The following is a 23,503-nucleotide window of genomic DNA, read 5'->3' on the forward strand; positions in this document are numbered from 1 at the left end:
TATTACGTTTCCGTTGGGTTCCGATCTAATATGAATTTTTTTCCTTTTTTTTATCATTTTCAAAGGGTTATGCACTGCTCAATATTACATTTTTTTCTTGTTCAAAATTATTTTTATGCAAGAAAGAAATCATTTCTTTTGCCCAGATTTTAATCTAAATTTTACGCTCATATTTATGCTTCGTATTAAATTTGCTAATTTTTATTGAGTAGAATAGATGGCAACTCTTTCAAAAAAAAAAAATAATAATAATAATAAAAAAATTGTTGAACTGTACGCTAAAACTTCTTCTGTGACTATGAATTGAACGCTTGCCCCAAAAAATGTTAAGTAGTTGGCAACCCTATTTGAAAAACATTTTTAACTGTAAGCTTTCTCAAACCGCTTTAGCCTGAAACTTTTAAACTCTACTTTTGCTTTTTGCAATAATTTGCTCCGGGTATCATTTTTTGAATTGAAATTTTTCAACAGTTGGGCACATTTACAATATTTCTGTTTTTAAAGTAAACAAAAATATTCAAAATATTTCCACTTTTACTATGTGGAGAGAGACTTGGTGTACTTCAAACACAACAAAATTTATAAAATAATAAATATATAAAATGCCAAAATGCCTCGATGTTTACGTGCATATGCAGGAGCAACAGCATTAGGGTCACACAACATGCCATTAGCCTGTGGCAACCACAAACTCTGTTGATGCCAAAAAATTCTAAATTGAGCTACCATGTTGTTTTTCTATCCCTTTTGTTGGCATTTAATTTCAATTGCTTATTTTTTCGAAATATTTGTGACTATTTCATATTAGAAACAAAGTATGCGTGTGTGTGCATTTTCATGTAAAAATGTGTTTACAAATGCAAGGCAAGCAATACGAGAACATAGAGTACACAGTCAGCCAAAACTGCCAACAACTTTGTTGATTAGTGAAGAATCCTTTCTTGGAAACTGCTTCGATTTGCTATTCATACACAATGCTGTCTGTGCAATCTTTGTGGTTTGTACCTCCACCTAGCTCTTTACCATTCACATATCTTATTAATTGCTTTCTAACGCTGGCAGCGATGTGGAGCGCAACCTGCATATTGTCATACAAAGAGGTAATTAGAATTAATACTGCGATTGCTACAGCGGCATACGAAAGGAAATTAAATTCGAGTGTTATTTCTCTTGGGAAACGTGACGCGGCGGCACTCATCTACGGCTGCAGTTACTCGGAAAATAATGTGTATGTATTGTTGAATTAATAGGAGCTTGCGTTGAAATAGTGTATGCATTTTTTAGAGGTAGCGATGCCAGTTTTTATGCAATTTTATGTTTGAAAAGTATTTCATACATTTGGCAATCGCGACTTGGCTCCAAGAAGATTAGTCTAACGGTATAGTTTTTAACCAATTATTTTACTATAGGCGTATGTTGGTTTCTGTTCGCTCAATGGTAGCTAGTTTGTCAGCATTGGCCATTGGCTTGACATTTTTCATTGCATACCAAATCAAGTTATCGATAAATTATCATCATCAATGATTCATCAATTTCCCTGCCAGCTACTCAGCAAATATTTAATTTCTTTGACAAGATTTCCTTCACATAACTTACTCTAAACGCATCCTCAATAAAAGTATTAAACTAATTTAACATATTTGTCTACAACAACGCAAGCAACTAAAATGCTGATTACAGCAACGCCGGTTGTCGCCAGCGCACGACGATGTTAAAGCGACAGCTGCTGTCGCTGCGTTATGATACCGTTTGTTGACGACAACAAAGCAGCAAAAACAGTAGATGAGTCAAGCAATAAAGCGCAACAATTTCCGCTTAGCAATAGAGAGCTCAGCATAGAAAAGTAAAATCAAACTAAGCGTGCAATACATATCTACATACTTACGGGTAAATCTTCTGCATGTGCGTGTGTATTTATTGTTGTGTAAGTGCCGCTATTGTCGACGCAGACAAAGCGCGAATCTGCTGCAAACTACAGAAATGAATGAAAACTCTGAATTCCGCTAGGAACTATTAAAAGAGCGGAGGCAAATAGCTACAAAAACAAGAAATCAAAAGCACGGAAAACTAAGTTTGAAGACGACTATACTTTTATACTTTTTATACCAATGTACATTGTTGCAAAGGGCACATTTGTGTTTTTTCTTGAAAATTATCTCTAAATGCTTAGGTAGCAGTGTAGGTTTTGGTTAGGCGGTTCTGTGCTGATTTTCACTAAGTATTATAGTAACAGCTGTTCTTGTAAATATACAAAGTAGCTTTAGGATGTCGCTAGTTGCTAGGTTCCAACGCTCATAGCCACTCAAATGAGCGGTTGACCTCAATAATTCCTCACGTACAGTTTATCACAGATATAATTGCCATTCCCAGTCAAGCCGAAAGAATCGGAACGTACTCGAACTTCAGTTCGGCCAAGCACTGTACACTGCACGGAGTTTTTCAAAATTATTTGGCAAATACAACAACTTCAAGACTATATCCAACTCATATCCCATTTGGCATTACGCACAAATGTTCGGCCGAAAGTATAATGAAAACACTTCGGCCACATGCTGCACTTGGGTATAAAATAATGCGCCAAGCAAATTACTACAAAAGAACGTCTTTATCAATATGCGTCAGCTAGACGGCCAGAGTCCAATGCGTTGGCTTTTGCAACGAAACGGATGGAGACTGGCTGCCCACTGCCGCTGGCGCTGTCGCAGCTTGCTTACAACACACGACTTGCTACTATTTACTTGCAACGGCTGGCGAACTTGTGGACGTGCGCAACCTACTACCTTCCTGCCACAATTCTACTGCGCTTTTCCTGCTCCGATGCAAATTGCCAACTGTCGCATACACGTTTGTGTGTATGTGTGCGTAAATGTGCAATGTAAGAATGCCAACTGCTGTATACTTGACTCATATCACGAGTTTCGTTGGGCCCTGCATTCGCCGCGCACAGTCATGTTATCTTCCTGTGGGCTTTGTGGCTGTTGCAAGCATGTTATATCCATAATACTTCCGGTGTTTATATATGCAAATATTTTATTGACAAATAGAAAAGTGTAAGCATTGCAAATACAAATAAAATATAAACGAGTTTTGAGCATTTTGAACAAATCGCCGTTTACTTGCAACATTAGCCATATACATATCGTTTATCAATGTCATGTGTAGTGCCATGTGTTGCAACGTTTTGCGTGCTCTTGCCCTTTTTCACATTTGCCACTTCCTAAATTAACACACACACATACTAGAAAAATAGTTGTAGAAATAGTGATAATGCTTTTTGTGCAATCTCTTGCACTTTGGCAATGGAAAGACTCGCATTGCAATAATCACAAAAAGTGCGGCATCATTCACTTGATAGACATGTTCATTACTTAAATGAGCTAAGTACTTGCATGAAGCATTTGCTGCTGCAATTTTCATTTTCTTTACAAATATGAAGTGCATAAAAACAGCCAGCGTTTCTCTTGCACTTTTACTCCGGCAATTCTTCGCAGTTTTTTTTTTTACCATTTTGCAACATTACAACAGGAAATAGTGTGGTCAGCAATGATGCATTGAACTTTTATATCGATTAGCCTTGATTTGCCAAATGCCATGAGAAATTCTGTTTGAGTTGTTTTGCTGATTCGATCGAGTGTTTTAGCTCGTTGCCCGGTATGGCCGCCAGTATGCTGGTGCAAGCCTTTTGAATGGCCTCCACGTCTGCATAACGCTTTCCTTTCATCGGCAAATGCATTTTTCCGAAAACGCCAACTTCCATCTTTGCGATATTCGGGCCGAACACGTCGAATACGGCGCACCAAACGCTTTAAAACTCCAAGGTAGAATACCGCATTAACGTTTTGGCCGGGTGGAACAAATTCTTTCTGGACCATACCCTTGGAATCATAAAAACAAATCAGCATTGTCTTCACTTTTGACTTCTCCAGGCGCGATTTTTTGGGCTTCGGCTCATTTCTCATGTATGTCCTCACGACCACTTTGAAAACGTTGAAACCACTCGTGCACTCTGCTACGGGATAGGCAATCATCGCCATAAACTTGTTTCATCAATTGAAATGTTTCGGTAAAAGTTTTACCAATTTTAAAACAAAATTTAATGTTGGCTCTTTGTTTGAAGCTCATTTTCGCACCGATGACAAAAACATACTGACACTTAAAACGCAATAACTTCTCTTCCAATAGAGGAAATGTCATGAAATTTTTACTGGAAGTCGACATATAGATGGCGCCACTAGAGTTTACTTTGTTACTTTTTTACTGTTTACTTTAGAACGCACCTTGTATTCTGTGTTTAATGATAGCAATTTGGCGTTCATTGACTTTTTATATACTGTGCAGGGTATATTAAGTTTGCCACGAAGTTTGTCACAACCAAAAGGGAACGTTGGATACCCTATAATATATATTTAAATGATCAATGTGACGCGCTACTTCGCTTTAGCCGTGTCCGTCTGTCTGTCTGTCTCTAAATTATTGTGATATTAATCAGAAATTTTTCATGCGGCCTTTTCTCAACAAAAATCTGTTCAATTGTCGGAAGCGCCGTTATTAGACCACTATAACATATAGCTGCCATACAAACTGAACGATCCGAATCAAATCCTTATATTTTGCAAACTTTTTTTATTTCGTAATGCACTTCGATCTTTGATGGAAAAAAATACTCGCAGTAATTAAGCTTCATTATCGCTCTTGCAACTATTTGCTACCACGAAATGAACAAAGTGTTCTCCAACTGCAACAAGCGAGGAACTGAGCAACTAGCCACGGCAGTAAATAATGCGTTAATACACACGCATGCCACATTTTGTGGCAGCCATGTTGGTAATGCATTTGTTGTAGCAACCTACGAGTTGGTGTACAAAAAGTCAGCAATGTCTTTTGCTTTACGTTCGCCTGTAATTCGATGTCGCCACTGGCTGCAGCAGCAGCTGTGGTGGCATAAAGTTAAACGACACGTGTCGTCAAGCGTAACGCTTAACTTAAGGGCCATTAAGTACGTCGCATTGGCAAACCGTTAAGACCGTTATATGCCTAAAAGAGATCTGAAGTTAAGCATATATCTGCTTGTTTGCGTGTGCAAGTGTTACACGCAGCATTGTTGCAGGAAAACTGTGTGGAATGTAAAATTTTTCCAAGGAAATTGTTGAGTAAATACCCACTGAGGGCAGCCTGCGGAAAATACTGTGCGGTCGAGTGTTGTAAAGCGGAATGCGTAATTTATGGCCAAGCGGCAAATACACGACGATTAAACGGAAAATGTCGTGTGCTTTATTTGAGTAGAGTCGCAACGAGCTATTTGCTTTCCGCCGTACGCTCGTCTCACTCGAATTGTGCTTTAAGCACCGAAGAAGCGCGTGTACGAGTGGGTATCTGTTGAGAAATTAGAGGTTGAAGCGTGATTGGTTGCTTGTTTGCCACTATTAGTGCGAATAAATATTTACGCGCGCATAGCAGTTATCCTTTAACTCCGAGAATACCCACATAAACACACCCACTGTGTGCGCTAAGTGATTTTTAAGGGCGTTTCAGTGGCGTAGAATACTACAAGTGTGCGCACTTGACTAACTGACGTTGCCACTGTTGCCAGCGCGCAAGCATAAGCTGGCTAATATTGTGTAGCTGCGTATGTGTGCTGTAATTTGGTATGTGCATGTGGGTGTATGCTTGTTGTAGACATTGCAACGCTATTGTCTTATTTAGTATTGACTCTGTGGTGTTTGTTTTGCCAGCGAGACGATTTGGTGCGCCTTACGGCACCGTTTAGTTACAGCTAACAACATTATTTACCTCAATTAAACACACTCGATTGCATAGACAAGCCCCGAAGTCAAATAATTGAACTTTGGGCGCGCTTTCAACAGCCATAAATTTCAGACAATTAATATCGAATTATCGAATATTAAAGTATGTATATAGCTTACGGTTTAATAAGCTAGAATAACTAAATGGAATACGTATAAAATATTAAATATTTGTTAGATACATTTTCATCGCTGCTAAACGCAGTGAATCTAACAACAGCTTTTGATATAGCGAATAGAAACATTGCTTATTGCTTAACGCAAGCATAACTGCGTTTAATTCTTGTGATATTCGCTGGTTAACGCAAACTTGAATGCTTAAGGGCAACGCATACTTGGCGCATACAGGTCACACACATGCTTATAAAATTGTATGAAAAATGTGTGTAGACGCACACGTGCAGCATCATTTTGCCATTGAACTGTTATCGTATAAATAGTGTTGCACAATTCATGGAAACATACATGAGAATAAATAAATTGCGCATAATCACTCATACGCCATGTTGAGCGCGGTTGTGTGCAATGCATTATGTGGTGTCTGCCAATGCAAGAGGCATTGATGTGAACTTTTGTCGATACAATCATTTCGGCAATCTACGAATTTTAAGCTGAATTTCCATGAAATCGCTCACGCGTACAAGCACACGCACAAACATTTAAAAACATAGGCCAAAAGAGTCAAATATACAAACGCATGCGTTGTTCAATGGAATTATCTTTGGCATAAAACGCGTATATAAGCACTTGCATCCCAGCACAAAACCGCTAATCTTTGCACATGGCAGGAGCGAGAATGGCGAAATTGCGATTTCGGCGGTTGTTAGGTAACGGTATTGTAGCAAGTGTTGACAACATTTTTCAATTTAACTCTATATATGGGGGAAAAAATAATCATAAGTAGAAGCGCTGAAATTGTTAAACTTTAAGCTGAAATTGCGCAAAAAATTTAATAATTTTTACAGTAATCCTAAAGTACTGTAAAATGGCGCTAGCATGCAAAATTACACAATTTTAGTTTGAATAAAGCCCATGCATACACCCATTAGCGTCTCCTACTCCTACCTACATATGTGTTATTTATTGAAGTTCATTTTCGCTGTTTTTCTGCCAACGCTAGACGCTATGACTAAACGCATATGCACATTGCCCTAATCTAACATAATAATAATATTGTACATAATATGCGCTGGTAAAAATTTATAGCGCTTTTCCAGTGTATTCGTTGATACACAGCGTGCAATTATTGCCAAATGTCACACATTTAGCACATTTGCAAATAAAAAATTCTATTTTTACCACTTTAAAGTCATAAATAACTTCAATGTTGTTGTATGTTTTGTTGTTATAAAGAAATTCCGCAACTTATCGCAGAAGTTAGTACATTCCTCAGCGCACATATACATACATGCTTGTACTAGGGTATGGAACGCAAAACCGTTATATTTTTTCATAATCGCTGATAAATACATATGTATATATTTACACACACATCTGCTTATGTACATAAATATGTACATATGCTCTTTGTAGTGGAATTTAGTTGTTATTATTTCGCTTTGAGCGTTTTTGATGAAAAGACTTCGCCTCTGATGTAAAATCCTTATCCACTTTCAGTTATGCAATTCAACACACAACCATATGTAAACATGTACATACATGTTCGCTACGCTATGTGCAAAACTACTTACACTCTTGTAACTCTCTTTCATATGAGAAAACAGAAGTGTTACTCAATGAGATTAATAAGCCCATACAAGTTGGTATATAATCCTTGTATATGTTGTATAATCAGATAACTAGAGTTATTTATATCTTTTAATATATTAGCTGTCTTCGATTCGCCATTTCTCTGACGTATAACTCATTTAAGTGGTGTAGCCGCTATCTTCAGTGCTACCAAGTTTTGTTTTGCATATTTTAGATCAGTTTTACTATTGTGAATGGTTTAAATGACTAATGAAAATACAATTTTTTTTGTATTTTTAATAGTTTAAACACAATACGGGCGACGACGAATATTTGTTCACCATGATAAGATAGAGCTATTTCTAATTTTATCGCCGACCGCGGTGGCAAAATATTATTTTCAGTAAACATTTTAAGAATTTTCAAAAAAAAATTAAGAAAATGCCTGCGTTGGCAATATTAAGATTGTTTATGTTTGGTTTCATTATTTATTGTAATATTTTTGAGCGCGGAATACACCCTAGCTGCGACGAAAATCGTCCGCATTGTGTTTAAGCTATAAAACATAAGACTTAAAATCAATTATGTTTATTTATAGAAATCAAAATTTATGTATTACAGCAACATTTTTTATCGCAAAAGAATCATAACATTATTGCGCATGTTTTAGAAGACATGCTAGCGCAGGGTTGCACCACAAGTGCTGCTCGTTTGTTTGAGCATCTAGTATAGCTTGTTTGATTCGCTGCTCTCCAACGCTTGGCGAATCGAAGACAGCTATTAAGAGTGTTATGTCACATTTGAGATCAAAAAACAAAAGTTCTCAAGTTAGCTTAAATAATTGTTTTTTGACAGCTGTCACAAACTGCTACTATTTTGTTTGTGAAATCTCTCTTGAAAATAAACTAGATGAAGAAATAGTGAACTCTTCGAGCCAATATTAGCGAGTTTTGACAGCAACTGTGCTTTAAACGGGAAAATTGGCTTTTATTCAAAGTCATGACGTCAGCAGCTTTTACTTCTTGCAACACAATAAAATTCAAAGTTCCTTGGGAATGGCATTATTATTGATATTTTTTGTATCCTGAACAGGGTATATTAAGTTTGCCACGAAGTTTGTTGCACCAAGAAGGAAACGTCGGAGACCCTATAAAATATATATATAAATGATCAGCATGATTAGCTGAGTTGATTTAGCCATGCCCCTCTGTCTGTTCGTCTGTCTGTATATATACAAACTATTCACTCAGTTTTTAAGCTATCGATCTTAAATTTTGCACATGTCCTTTTCCCACTAAGAAGCTTGAAAACTCTTTAATTTGACGAGTTATCTTCACAAAATTTGGGATGGATTATTATTTAAGGCAACAATCCCATCGCCAAAGAAATTGTATAGATCGGATGACTATAGCATATAGCTGTCATACAAACTGAACAATCGGAAGCAAGTACTTGTATGGAAAACTATTTCATTTGACGAGTTATCTTCACGAAATTTGGGATGGATTTAAGGCAACAATGCAATCTCCTTTTCAACCTTACTTATAAGCCTCTTTATGGCATATTTTAATATTTTTGGCATTATCACAACTTAGTATGATGCAACAGTTATCAGTATTAGCACAGACTTGAAACAATATTTTTACATATACATATATGTATGTATGTACGTATATATATTTGCAAATACGTGAATATATTTAATTTACCCATTTACAACTACGGAAACATTTTTCGAATCCAAAACTAATATTTTTATTCTAAAATATTTTACATTATTCAAACACGTTTAAATTATGCTTCTCTTGCTTTTCATTACAGTTATGGATAACGGTCTAAAAGAGCGCCGTCAAACCGCCAAAGTGACTTCGTTGCATTTATATAACATTGCTATCGGGTTGTCGATTGCGTACAACGAAAGCGTAAAATAATAGCAAAAATTCCACAAGAGAAAATTGAAAAAAATTTTGAAGTAACAATTGTTGCTTACGACAATAGTGTTAATCAAAAATTGCAAAAGCAAAGTTGTAGCCACAAACGGTGCGTTCTAACAAAAACATCGCTAAAACAAGCACGTGCATTGCAACAATAACAACAATATCGCGTAAGTAATTTCATAACCGTTATATTACATACATACTGGGTATGTGTGTATGTGCGTCGGCTTTGGCGAGCAAAAATGTTTATAGTGTCAATATTTTTAGAGAATATATGTATATAGTTATTTATTTTTCTTTACATTTTTTTTTTGCTAGAATTCCAATGCTTCAATGTCAATAAGCTGCGTGAAATTTTTCCGCTTGCTGTTTGTTTGTTCTGCGAGATTTTGCTATAATACCCAGTACATACAGTTACGCTCGTCCGAGCGGTTTTTGGTGAAATAACGCCATTGGCGGGTCAAATGCTATGTTGCTGGCTCCATACTTGTATGTTTATGCTATTCGGTGTAGAAATGGAATAAATCAAACAAATTGCTTTAACTTGAGTTGTGTTTACAATGATACCAAATATGTGGTGGGTTGGCATTACTTTGGTTGGATTTTCGTATTACTAACAAAATTGAAAGATTACTGCTGTATTTTGAAAAACAAAGTGTACATATATCCAAGTTTCACTTTAACTATTTTTGCACACAAATATTATTTATTCGCACTTAATTTGAGGCACTGAACTTAATGCCTGCAATTTCGCTACTTTGTAATCAATTTTGGCTTTTTTACGGCGGAACTGCGTCTTCTTCTATTATGCATGACTTTATTAGTGCAACAGCTGTGAATTCGTCATTCATTTTTCATTGAAACTTTGGCATTATATATTGCTTGTGTATTGTTCAAGGTTAACAAATTACTTCACAGAAATCATAGCTTGGAATAAGCTTGTAGTATATGCTTTAAAATTACATATGAACTCACTCATTATATGAACACGTCTTCACTAATTTTATATAATAACATTTTTATAAACTGAATATTAAGATTGCCACGAAGTTTGTAATACATAGAAGGAAACGTCGGAGACGCTATGGACTGCATGTATAAATGATCAGTGTGAAGAGCTGAGTCGATTTATTCATGTCCGTCTGTCTGTATATACGCCAACTAGTCTCTAAGTTTATGACATACCGATTTGAAATTTTGCACACGTACTTTTTTCACCAAGAAGCTGCTCATACGTCGGAACCGCCGATATCGCGTCACTATGACATATAGCTGCCATACAAACAGATCGATCAAAACAAAGTTCTTGTATGGAAAACTTTTTTATTTGACAAGATATCTTCACGAACTTCAGCGGGAATAATTGCACAAAACAAAGATATAATCTCCGAACAAATTGTTTTAATCGGACGACAATAGATTATAGCTGGCATTCACGCTTACCAAGCAAAATTAAGCTATTCTATGTAAACCTTTTTTTTTTTTATGCAATATTTCAGTGTAACCGAATTAAGGGGGTTTTTTTAATTTTAATAAAAAAAATTTCATTAATATTATTTTTCGATAAGTTTCTTCAATTTAATGTAACCGTCAGTAGGCAACTACCATATTTAAAATTGCTCTCACACCAAAACTCTTTGACAGCTACTTAGCCCGAAGCCGAAATATGGTTGAGATGCGCTAGTGTTCAACTTCTAAGGCTACGTTTAATATTTATATTGACTGTTTTGTAATTTGATATGCTGCCGTCTATATTTGACTGAAAACCTGAGATATTTACCTGCTGCCTCACACCGTCTATCTGCATTCTATGTCGCAGCTTATATGAATACACTTTTTTTTTTTTTGCTTAAAATACTACATGACAAGCACAATGCTCAGTTAATTGTGCAGCTTCACTGCTTCGCAGGGGAACCACCATGAGCACCTAACAAACACTCTTCACTCCACAGCAGCACCAGCAACGCCATCACTGCCACTGTTTACGCGCATGTCAATTAAACTGTCAAGCACACGTGTTCACTTTAAGCCATTGCTCTCCGCATAAGCTTACCGAAACGCGGGAGAAGAAATTCATTTGAGTTCTTTGTGTATTTGCAAATGCTATAACAGTCAAACATAAATGGCGACACTACATATACATACATAGCATATGTGTGTATTGCTGCATGCGTATATGTGTGGGGGTAGGCAGTGAGAAACACGCTATTGTTTACATTCTCTGTTGTTAGCTGATTAATTGGTTTAGCTTAAAGGCCTAATGCAATGCACAATAATTAATAAAGCAATTCATTATTCATCAATATTGTAACAACAACAACAATAATAATACAGCATTATATTTTCGCTATTAAGCCAAGTACCCATTGCTATTTTTATACCAGCAATACATTCTGTTATTTGTTAATTTTAACAACTTGTAAATAAAATGGAAAGTTAGTGCTATAATATTGTTGTTGTAATATAATTTTTGCCCTCGCGTAGGCCTGAGGTAATCTTATCAATGAGCAAATAATAATTGTGCCTAATTTGTAGATACACATATTAATGTGACAAACGCATAATTTCGTGATATTTTAGTTACTAACTGATATTTTGTGTTTGTTTCTGTTTTCATTTCGGTTTTTTTTCTCTTTTTCTCATTGGAAATATGCTATGTACGGCTACTATATTTTTGTTGTACACTGCTGTCACTGCACTATGCAATTTTGTTGTCTAATACAAGCAAAGACACATTGCAATAATAAGCTGCTCAAAAGTCAAAAGGTTTTCGCACAAAGAATTACGTGGCAACACCCACGTTGTTGTCGGCTGGCGCATTGATTTCAACCCGCCGCTGTCGTTTACATATACATATATGTACACACACATACGCAAGTATTGTATGTAAGCTATGAGTGTTAATCACTTTACAACAACAACAAGCCATTGAATTTCCACGCGCGCTGATACATATGTAACGCAAATTGATATTTTAATGCTCATTTGGTTGTTATATGTATGTTGTTGTTGCTGTTTTATTATTTTTTAATACATTTATATAGTGCTGTTTGCTATTTTTGTTGTTTAAAATTAAATGTAAATAAATAATTGCTCATTTTGTAATTAAGTCAATAGCAGCACGAGCTAAACAACACCAGCAAAAACAAAGCTTAAAAAAATTCAAGCAAAAAATTCAAAACACATAAAAAAAATGTAAAAAAATAATAGCAACAAGTAAGGAAGGGCTAAGTTCGGATGTAACCGAACATTTTATACTCTCGCAAAGTCAAATGGTATACTCGTTTGAGATTTCTTTGTGGATTGACTGATATTTTCGGTAGAAGTTCAACTATAGGCACTGGGGTCCACATATTTAGTACTTAGGGGCTTGAACAGTTTTGGTTCGATTTAGACAATTTTTGGTCACAAGGTGGCGTACTTCAAACGTATTTTTCACGCAAAGTTTTACTCCGATGTAATCATTATTGCTAGATATGAATAGTGGAAAGTGAAAGAATCAGATGGAATTGAAAATGGTGTTATATGGGAAATAGGCGTGGTTGTAGTCCGATTTCGCCCATTTTCGCACTATGACATAGAAATATGAAAGAACGTCATGCACCGAATTTGGTTGAAATCGGTTAAGCAGATCTCAAGATGTGGGTTTTCACCTAAAAGTCGGCTGTGCCACGCCCACTGTCTAATTTTGAACGCGGTTCCTATAAAGTCATTTCATACCATCCCAGAGATAAAATTTAATGTCTCTGGCGTGTTTAGTGCTTGATTTATCGCGCTTTTAGTAGTTTTTAACAGTACCGTTATATGGGGAGTGGGCGGAGTTGCCACCCGATTTCACCCATTTTCACACTGTAGAGGTTCTAAAACATTTGCTTTCAGTGAATTTTGTTATTATAGCATTAGCGGTTTAGGAGATATGCACATTAAACCTATTAGAGGCGGGATCACGCCCACTTTAAAAAAAAATTTAAACTGCAGATGCCCCTCCCTAATGTGATCTTGTGTACCAAATAACAGTCTTGTGTCTTATTGCGGAGCTTAGTTATGGCAATTTATTTGTTTTTGATTAATGGCGTTTTGTGGGCGTGGCAGTGGTCCGATTACGCCCATCTGCAATACCAACCGTCTGACGGTACGAAGAAACATGTCTACCAAGTTTCATAAAGATATCTAAATTTTTACTCAAGTTAGAGCATGTACGGACGGACAGACAGTCACCCGGATTTCAACTCGTCTCTTCATTTTGATCATTTATATATATATAATCCTATATCTAACTCGATTAATTTTAGGTGATACAAACAACCGCTAGGTGAACAAAACTATTGTACTCTGTAGCAACAGGTTGCGAAAGTATAATAATAGCAAAAATACAACAACAATGACGCCAACAATTGAGCGTGCAATAATAACACATAAATCCGTAATGAGTTGGCCGCACGCAGTGGCTTAAACGTGTGAAGCTTAAGCCATGCAAGCGGAAATATATTTCTTTGTACATATGTATTTACATGTGTGTGTTTGTGTGTGTGTGTGGGACTCTGCGCATGTGTGCCAATTATATACAAGTATATGTAGGTATCGATGTGCGAGATTTCAAATACACAAAAACAACAGCAAAACCATCAGCGGCACCTGTCAACGAGCGTGTGAAAAAAGTTATTAATAATTTTTTGTTTGCAAATTTTTTCCATTTGTTAGGCTTTTTGTCTTGGCATGTATATCTTTGAATGTGTTTAAATATTCGTGTATAAGAAATAATAATTTATTGTTATTTAAGCATTAGCGCATATACTTAGCTCAATTTCGGTGGCAAAGGTATTTTTGCGCTCTTTAGTTTACTTTTGGTTATTCGTTTTTTGTTTGTTCACCCTAACCTGGATATATTAAGTTTGTCACGATGTTTGTCACCCAGATGGAAACGTCGGAGACCATATAAAATATATATATATAAATGATTAGCGTTACGAGCTTAGTTGATTTAGCCATATCCGTCTGTCTGTCCGTCTATCGATCTGAAATTTAGCATCTGACCTCTTCTCACCAAAGAGCTGCTCGTTTGTCAGAATGGCCAATATCAGACCATTATAGCATATAGCTGCCATACAAACTGAACAATCGGAATCAAGTGATTGTATGGAAAACTTTTTTATTAGACGAGCTATCTTCACGGAATTTGGCATGGATTATTGTGTAAGACAACAATGGATTCTCCAAAGAAATTGTACAAATCGGATCACTTTGATATGTAACTCTCATACAAACTTACCGATAAAGATCAAGTTCTAGTACGGAAACTTTTATATTTGTGAAGCTGCGGTGCAACCGAAGTTAACGTTTTTTTTCCTGTGATAAGATCAACTAGTACCGCAATCTTACTAATCAGTTGTAAAAATTACTTTAATTTGCCAACAACATAAACAAAGCGTCACCTGGCAGTAACACCGCGTACACTGCAACCAAAAGCTAGCGTTGTAATCGCAGTTCAGAGGCAGCTAAAAATAGCGTCTGTTTGTTAGATTTTATCTTTGACGAAACAATAACAAAAATTCGCGTAATAACTTCGGCGCCGCAGCTTGGCTTCAACAACGCGCCGAGCGGCCGAAATGTTAATTAACGCGTAGTACGCCGGAAATGACTGTCAAAAAAACACACATACATATATGTATATATACATATATACTTGTATATATATATATATTGTATATATATATAAATGTGCATATAAACATATTTGAATTTGTATTTTAATAAGAATAGCAATAAAATTCCACAACTGTGTACACTAAATACAAAAACACAATATAAATAAATAAAAGCGAAGCAGCCAGCAGCAGAGCAGCTCTCATGTGCTGCGAATGTGCCATGGTCAAGGTTGCTGTTGGCATGGTTGCCATCGCCGTTGCCAGCGGCACCAATAGTCGCCACCAGCAACACCAAACACGCACCCACATCTATTTAAGTAAACATGTATGCGTGTATGTGACTGTGCCAAATATCAAGAGTCTGTGTCACTTCGCTCGGCACGCCGACGGCGCGTCGTTTCGATGCAGCCAAGATTTAATGAAATGAATACAAGGAAAGTGGCCCATAAATAAACGAATTGTATGGCGAAGTACGCACATACAGCTACTTGCATGTGTGTGTGTACGTTGAGTGTGCGCGCTGAGAGTCAAACGAAATTGATTAACATTAATTAAAGGTTTACAAGTAACTCTTGCCCAGATGGTAGCTGTTGTGTCTGTTTGTGTGCATGTGTGGTTGGGTTAGATATGCGAAATGCGCGAGAAATTCTCGAAAGCTACTTGCTAAAGAGTGTGTGTGTGTGTATGCACAGTATAGCGCCAGCCTACTGACAGCTCACAGGCGCCTAATGCACAACGGCTGACACATATACGTACGCGTCTTAATAAAGAGATGTACTTATATATATATGTGTGTATGTATGTATGTATATTTGTATAGACATATGTTTTTGTGAACACTACCGGCTATTGGGTTATTTATAGGTTTCACAATTAGCCAAAGACTCTGTGACAAGTCAATTAAAGAGATCGTGCCGAGTGTCGCTTTGTCGCCGTTGATTGAATAATACGGCGAATATGAAATTAAATAATTGACAGCGGCTAAGTAAGTGGCGACAGGGTTAACAAAGTGCGATTCGTCGAAGCATTGATTGGTTACGCACACATGCGTTTGTATATATGAACTTTATTATCTATATACAATATTTATATATATTATATGTGTATTAGAACATGCGTAGCTCCGGCTCGTAAAATTATGCGTGGCGTATCCTGCTATTCAGCGCCTGTATAAATGTTATGCTGTGGCATTGGCTAATTATCAGTGGCAATATTAATAACTTGCCACTTTAGTTTGTTGAGTCATTTTCTAACTAATTAAGTGAGCTTTTGCCGTAGTTAAGAGCTAAAAAGAGTAGAGCCAACAGGAAAAGTATATGAATGTGGAGCGCGGTGAACATAGCTGAATTTCTCATAGTAAGAAAGAGTATATCAAGCTCGAAGAAAATGTGTCACATCTATGCACAGCGCAGAACTCTAAGCGACTTTTGAAAGTTTAATACATTTTTATGAGGTAGTATCAAAGTTTAACTAAAAAGCTATGTAGTAGTTAGTTGTCTAAACTACCACTCTGAAGAGGTTGAGTTCGATGACATAGTTTTAATGATTATACCCTCAAGAGGGTATATTAAGTTTGCCACGATGTTTGTAACAACCAAAAGGGAACGTCTTAGACCCTACAGTGTATATATATATTTAATTGATCAGCGTAACGAGCTGAGTCGATTTAGCCATGTCCGTCTGCTCGTCCGTCTGTATTTATACGAACTAGTCCCTCAGTTTTTGAGATATCGACCAGAAATTTTGCACAGGTCCTTTTCTCTCCAAAAAGCTGCTCGTGTGTCGGAACCGCCGATATCGGATGACTATAGCATATAGCTGTCATATAAACTGAAAGATCGGAATCAAGTGCTTATATGGAAAACTTTTTCATTTAAACAGCTATCTTCATGAAATTCGGCATAGATTATTACTTAAAGCAATGACGCAATATTCGAAGAAATTATTCAGATCGAATCGCTATTGCATATAGCTACCATACAAACTGAACGATTAGAATCAACTGCTTGCATGGACAACTTTTTTATTTGACGAGGTATCTTCACGAATTTAGGCATGAATTATTATTTAGAGCGCTAAGGCAACCTCCAAAAAAATTGTTCAGATCGGATCAATATAGCATATAGCTACCATACAAACTGAACGATCGGAATCAAGTGCTTATAGGGAAAACTTTTTCATTTGACTAGGTATTTTCCAAAAATGTTGCATGGCTTATTGTCTAAGACAACTGTATAATCTCTAAGCATATTTTTCAAATCGGATCACTACAGCGTATAGCTGCCATATAAACTGAACGAGCACAATCAAGATAAAAATCTTTTTATGTTATGCTCTAAAAAATGCACAGTGAGATTATTATAGATTCAGTGTAGCTGAAGTTAAAGTTTTTGCTTATTTTTTGGTTGTTTCTTGACATATATAAGATACAAATCTGATTGTAGTTTCACCACGAAAATAGATCTCAACCAACTATCAGGCGTCTTCGAACCAGTATTAGTATGCATTTAACAAGTATATGCCTAGTCAAATATACATATAAATACACAAATACACATATGTTAACTAATAATATTTACTGCATGGACCACCTAATGTGTATATGCTGTCGGCGTAGCGTAAAAAAAGCGAGATTCAAACAGCAGAAATGCGGTTGTAATTCAAAAGTCACAAATAGAAGCGACAAATGTTTTGATATGTCGCGCGTCAAACGCTTGCTTATTAACGTCAGGTGATGACATGCAAATTACTACAGTTATAGCAAAAAACAAAATATTTTTTTCTTAACATTTTTTTTTTTTAATTTTCGCTTTTTTTTTTTTAAATATTATATGTTTAAATATGACTATTTAAAGACGTATGTTCTGCACGGTCTTTTACGCTTGTTATAGTGCTGCTCTCCAATTGCACCCTGCTCGCCACCGATCGGCCCAACACCATAAATTATCTCTATGCATTTGACGTATCGCGCACTTAATTACTATTAAATAAACACACATTTCTTATCGTCATATGCTGTTCGTATGTAACAGAAGCATTATGATAAAAATCTTTAGACAAACAAATAAGAATTCAGTAATTACAATTTGTTGCCAATTTGTAGTGACTTCTCGACAGTTAATGCTCGTTGTTGGCTTACGCGCCTGTCGACTACTTATTCTTGTGCATTGTTGTTGTTGAGAGGTTACTACCTTAATGAAGTGGCAGCCACTTTAGGCTGATAAACCTAGCAGATAATCAAGCGACTATTGAGCAGCAATTATAGTCTGAAATATAGAGTGCGCACTTGAATTTATTTAGCAAAAATAATAGAAGTCTTAGCCAGTTGTAAAGAGCCATTTTATTATGGAAAATTTTATTCTAACAATCAACAATCAGTAAGACAGCTAACTAATAAAGTATGACATGGTGAATCTACGTTTTGATTAACTTGTTGTTGTTGTTGTAGCGGCAGAATTCTGCCGAGCTGATAGTCCTTGGCCGAATAAAATCCGGGTTCATTCCGCTTAGGTTGACTCGACTGTCGAGCCAAAAGTGTAAAGTGTGTAAAGTGTTCACTTTATATATTTTCGAACACTCACTTTGTAAAACGTTACCAGAAAGAGAATACTAATGATATTGCCTTGTTCCTGGATTGACAGGAAATTTTTATATCCTCTCTCGACTATTATGCGAGCAGAAATTTGTATGAGCTCTCAGAAACCGAGCCTTGCATTCGTTTTGTCTGTTTACCGGTTTAATATATTAAGACTTGAGTAAGAAAGAAGTGCGAAAAAGCTTATTATTATCGAATATAGAAAGTATTATTATTAACATAAAGCAATCAGATACATTTGAAATGAAGTGCCTCATTTTGTTTTAATAGATATTACTCACTTCCTTTTACTCGGCGCCTATATTACTACTCCCGACTTTCAACGGCTCTGACCTATAAATAACTTAGTCACAGCCAGTTGCGGCAAACGAGTTTCACAAATTCAATTTATTTTACTCTCTTGACAATTTTAACATAAACAACAATAGCAACAAAAGCGAGAAGCTCGACAGTAATAGAATTGAAACTAACCGCAACTACAAACGCACTCAACAACATTCATTCAAACGCACAATCGCCCGCACACTCGCCGCTCGCCACTCGTCACTCGCGAATACAAACATATCGTGATACATATTGTAGCATTTTTTACTAATTCTATTTTTAGTTGCAACTCAAAACTTTACCGGGTGTGTCACCGTCACGTCTGTCTAGCCAGTAGTCAGTGCAGTTGTTGGCAATCATTTATATACTCGTTGCTGTTGCGCCGGCGCTTTTGCGCTGTCACTGCAATATCGCCCGTGTATTGGCCGCTATGGCGGGAGTGCCGGCGAAACATGCAAAACATCATTAAAACGGCGAAACTGTATAAATTGAATTTCGCAAAATATCGGTTAACTATTTTAAGCGCTAGACGTTAGCAAACCAGATTTTAAAAATAAAATGATCAGCAATTGAGGCAAAGCATGTAAGCGAGCTTTTAGAGAGAATGCCATTCAATAAATAAATATTTTTAAAATTGTTTGCAGTCAAATTTCTAAGTGAAAAAGTTGTAATTAACAAAAGCAGGGCACATAAAGTAGCTGTTAACTGTAAATCCATTGAGTGCTCGGCTCGCTTTGTAATCTGTCTAGTGACTTCGCTTACAAATATATAGCTCAAATGGGTCTTGTAAACATATTGTGTTATGATATATGAGACATTTAATGTGCATTTACTGTTTGATAACTGCACTGGGCTATTAAACTGACAAAAAGCCAATACGATCATAAAATTTACAAAAAAGCAATAAAATTTGGTAGGCGTTATGAAGAAGACGTTGGAAAGAGTTGCATATTTATTGGCTTTGATGTTGAGTGCGGTGAAGCGGCCTTTTTATAATGAAAATAATAAACGATTAAATTTATGTCCCAAATAAAGCACGTGGAATGCCATATAGACTCGTAAAATTGGTTTTCTATAGAGTTTCTAAACATTCGTATCGATCACTTTATCTATTATGCGCTTAGCTTAAGTTCAGCAACGGTTATTTCTAAGCAAAGTAAAGAGTTGAAGCTCAATTTTTTTAACTGCGCTTAAGAGAGTATATAAATAAAATAGAAATTTTTTCTTACAATGATACCAAAAAAAGCTAAATATAAATATTAGAGACTGTAAATAAGGATTATTGTTGCAATTTTTGCATGAAAAAATCAATTACTTGAAATCGTCATTAAAAAAAAATATTTATAATGTCACGTTAATCCTTCTTCGATGAACTCAGCATTTCGGTAATGATTGTTTAATTTCGGATTTTTATAATTGGCTTCACCGATTAGTTTTGATTAAATTTATAATAAATCATACTTGTATATACGCATTATTTTTGAACAAAAAATATATAATATATAATCATAATTTTTAAGCAAAAAATAATAATAATAATAATAATCATATATAATTACTATTTTTGAGCAATAAAAAAGATCATATATAATCAAAACTTTTGAGCAAAAAAAAATCACATATAATCATTATTTTTGAGCACAAAAACAAAATCATAAATATTGATTAATTTTGGGCAAAAAAAAAAACAAATAAAAATCATAAATAATCAATATTTTTGAGCGCAAAAAAATAATAATCATATATAATAATTTTTTTTTTTTGGTCAAAATAAAACTCCTTTTTAGATAACAGGTTTCTTATGCAAGTTTTTGCTAACTTCGTTGCATGTCCTTTCGGTACAAATCTCCAAGATCAAATTTATGAAGGCTTTGCCACGACCCTTTACCTCCCCTGCGAAAATTAGAAAAATTAATATCAAGCGTAATTATTGAGCTAGGGCCTTGAAACACAACAGACATGTATGTCCTGGTTTGCATGACTATTGGAAGTTTTCGAATTCGTTATCGAATCCAAAATATGTGTTATAAAAAAAAAAAATTGTTTCTGTCAGTAAATACGGGTGTAGTTGCATGGAGTTTATCGAAATAATAATTTCTTATCAAATTTTTGTGTTATACACAAAAGTGAAAAGAAAAATATACTTTTGTTTTAAAAGCGCATTCCACGAAACTAGCAAAACACTTCATTAGAAACCTGTAATCAAAAGTGAGTTTTATTTTTAATCAACAAAAAAAAAAAATAGTAATAATAAAAATCATATATAATAATTTTTGGAGATTTTTATTTTTTTTGCTGAAAATTAATGATTTTTTACGATTTATTATAATTTTAATCAAAATTAATCATTATTAGTGAAGAAAATCGTAAAACTCAATATATAATCATTATTACGTGATTTTTAAAATATAACTTATAATGATTACGCTCACAGATATCTATGCTAGTTATAGGAGATCACATTTCAAGTTTTGAGTTGTTGTCAACTGAAATAAGAGCATCATTTACTTGGTGGAAAAATCCACAAAACTATAATCTATAATATTTTCGCTCAAAAAAATTAGAGCTTATCTTATCTTTGCGAAATTTTTATGCGAATTTTTTGCAAATTTTGATATTCTCTACACATACGAGAGACTTGATATATATACGTGTATTATCATAATTTGAAATTTGAATTGTGTTAATTTTGGCAAACATTTCACATTTTTGCTAATTTGTGCACAAATTAAAGACATTTTTTTTTTATTTTTCTATCTGCGGTTAAAAGTTTCTAAGTGGAATATTTAATTTTGTTGTTGCTACACACGCTAACGTTTGCTACGGCTTCAGTAAACTAGCTGGTCATAAGCATATTTTACGAATAAATTTACAAGTTCCAAATCCATAATCCATTAGTTCTATATACATACATACATACATAAATACATATATGAAATAGAGTGAATATGTGATTCCAAAGAAAAAAATGTTTTAGAACGTAGACCAAACATGTTGAATTAAGTACCTGTGATATTTATGCAAATGATCATGTTTGTAATATCTTGCTATTTTTAGACTATGCTAAATGGCATGAAAATAAGAAAAAAATCGCAAGCTGCTAATTAGACACGATATGTTTACAGAGTTAAACAAAGTTTAGTTTGGGCCGCGGCGCTTGTTTGCAGTAAAGCGACAAGTGAATTGATATGCTTTAGGCTAGGCACATAGTGAAGCGTTGAGCAAAGCGATGACGCAGTTAGAAACAGAGCTCGAGAGCAATTCAAAAACTGACTGAGTCTTACTTTTACACAGTCGCACATCCCATCAACTGCCTGATGGCTGGACAAATTGTTTCAAAACTATACACGCGCGCAACTACGTACATACGTACTTTTATTTTGCAAATTTTCATTTGTGTCGCTTTGACTTGAATCGTTTACAGATGATTTGGTGTTTCCAAACATTTACATAAGTTTTATCTTGTTATTTAAGCTGGTGTGTTTACATGACCATAAAACGTATTAACGCGGCGTGGCTGACATTAAAGTAATAACTCAGCGACACAGCATAAATGAATACATTTGCGGTGTAAAACCAAATACAAAATAAAAAGCGTGTTGTACAGTGACTTGTTAACTATAATGTACGCACATGTGTGCGGTTGTGTGTGCGCACTCGATGGTTTGCGCGTGTGCTGCTGTCTAGTTGAGCGCCTCGCTTGCGGCCACACGTCTGCCGGAACTCTCAGCCAGAGCCAGAGCCAGCGCCATCACCGCCGCCGCCGCCGCTTTGTTTGCATTACGCTTGTCAGTCGGCATGCCATTGCCGCGCTTTGCACCCCCTCCCCCAACGGAGTGCCTGTGCATACAGATTTTGTGGATAATCTAAGCGAACAAACAGTCGCGTAAGCATTTACATTCATAATGGTGTTTTTTCAGCGCTGCGCCTATTCGCGCGCCGCTGCTGTGCGCTTTAGTAGCGCTGAGTTTATTTTTAGCAGCGCGTATTTATAAATGGCCTTGAGGCTTGTACAAGCCAACAAGCAGAAGCGTGTGAGTGAGTGAGCGAGCGGAGCAAAGCGCGCGAAAGCATTACATACATTTGTATGTGTGATCTTTGTGCTGGCAGCCATTGTGTGTAGATTGTTGTAGTTAGCCGCGCCGATCACTGTTGATCATATGCGCAACACGCACACACGCGCTTATGAATTTACATATAATGATACTTTTAGCTGAACGCCTACACTTACAATGAGTCTTATGATTTACAGCAGCGTTTTAGAATACCTAGGGTGAATCTAAATTTGTATATTCTGTTATTAAAAAGTTAGACTCGCTTTAATATTTATATTTAAAGCTCAGTAATTCAAGGCATGAAAACTTCTATTCATAGCTTAGGATTTCAAATATACTACACCAGTGATTTCTTCTGGCGTTTCAAGTAAATTAGCGCATTGCTTGCCTACTTGAAGGCGCGTTCACATGAATTAACGCTTACAAACTGTTGGTACTTGAGCGCTTCATGCCT

General features: G+C 35.8%; 1 protein-coding gene across 12 annotated transcripts in view; it reads left to right on the forward strand.

Moving 5' to 3' along the window:
- The window catches only part of LOC106623253 (receptor-type guanylate cyclase Gyc76C), a 108,784-nt gene that overhangs the window by 41,494 nt on the left and 43,787 nt on the right, over nt 1-23,503 (forward strand). For all 12 annotated transcript variants that reach the window (XM_036360814.2, XM_036360806.2, XM_036360807.2 and 9 more), the window contains one exon: nt 9,315-9,597. The gene's annotated coding sequence lies outside the window, so the exon portion shown is untranslated. The remainder of the gene's footprint in view (nt 1-9,314; nt 9,598-23,503) is intronic.

The sequence above is a fragment of the Bactrocera oleae genome, chromosome 6 (genome assembly GCF_042242935.1).
Source record: "Bactrocera oleae isolate idBacOlea1 chromosome 6, idBacOlea1, whole genome shotgun sequence".
Taxonomy (NCBI): domain Eukaryota; kingdom Metazoa; phylum Arthropoda; class Insecta; order Diptera; family Tephritidae; genus Bactrocera; species Bactrocera oleae.